Here is a 1062-nt window from a genome sequence, read left to right as displayed (position 1 = left end):
GCTGAGCCCTGGAGAATGAACATCTCTGTAAATGCCACGTCCTAAGCATCAGGCTTGCCCCACCCTCACTCATCCCAGCCCTGCCAGCTGGACTAGAATCAATTCTTAGTCTCCTGTCTAGGGATTGAACCCAGACCACATCAGTGAAAACACCGTGTCCTAACCACCAGACAGCCAGGGAATTCCTCGGGGTCTTGTTAAAAGGATACTACTAGGACAAATCCAGCCCTAGAGAACCAGGTGGGTTTACGACTTTGAGTAGATATTCTCATCCCCTGCGGTTCTGCCGTTGTCAGCCCAGGCTGGGATTGGGAACCGGCATTGAGACTGGGGTCAGCCACGCACTGATGCGGGGTTTCCAGAAGCAGGAGATTTCTGCAGAGATGTTCTGGGGTGCGGTGGGGTAAAGGGCCCTGAGGGGCAAATGAGATGCACCCTACCCTCAATATTTCAGCCTTGCTGGAGCTTTTTATTATTCGACCTTCAAGTGGGATGTCATTTGGCAAAAGAGTTCTATTGCTTAAAAGCAAAATGGTCATGATGAACCTATTTGCAGGGCAGGACTGGAGACGCAGACATAGAGAATGAACTTGTGGACACGCTGGGGGAAGGAGAGGGTGGTACAAATTGAGAGAGTAGCATTGACATTTAGACACCACCATGTGTAAAACGGGCTTCCCTGGTGGCTCAGAGGGTAAAGCGTCTGCCTGCGATGCAGGAGACCTGGGTTCGATCCCTGGGTCAGGGAGGTCCCCTGGAGAAGGAAATAGCAACCCACTCCAGTACTCTTGCCTGGAAAATCCCATGGACAGAGAAGCCTGGTAGACTACAGTCCATGGGATCGCAAAGAGTCAGACACGATTAAGCAATTGCTTGCTTGCCTATGTGTAAAATAGACAGCTAGTGGGAAGGTGCCACACAGCACAGGGAGCTCAGCTCAGTGCTCTGGGATGAGCTAAAGGGACGAAATGGTGGGGGAGGACGGTCCATGAGGGAGGGGATATATGTATTCGTATAGCTGATTCACATTGTCATACAGCAGAAGCTGACACAACATTGTAA

General features: G+C 50.9%; 1 non-coding gene across 1 annotated transcript; it reads left to right on the top strand.

Moving 5' to 3' along the window:
* The first annotated feature begins 676 nt into the window (after positions 1-676).
* TRNAR-GCG (transfer RNA arginine (anticodon GCG)) lies at positions 677-749 on the top strand. The gene has a single exon. It is a non-coding gene; the product is annotated as a tRNA-Arg (tRNA).
* Positions 750-1062: the final 313 nt, after the last annotated feature.

This window comes from Bubalus kerabau, chromosome 13, assembly GCF_029407905.1.
Source record: "Bubalus kerabau isolate K-KA32 ecotype Philippines breed swamp buffalo chromosome 13, PCC_UOA_SB_1v2, whole genome shotgun sequence".
Classification (NCBI taxonomy): Eukaryota; Metazoa; Chordata; class Mammalia; order Artiodactyla; family Bovidae; genus Bubalus; species Bubalus kerabau.
The sequence above is the reverse complement of the archived record's forward strand: the minus strand, read 5'-3'. Positions and strand labels throughout refer to the sequence as shown.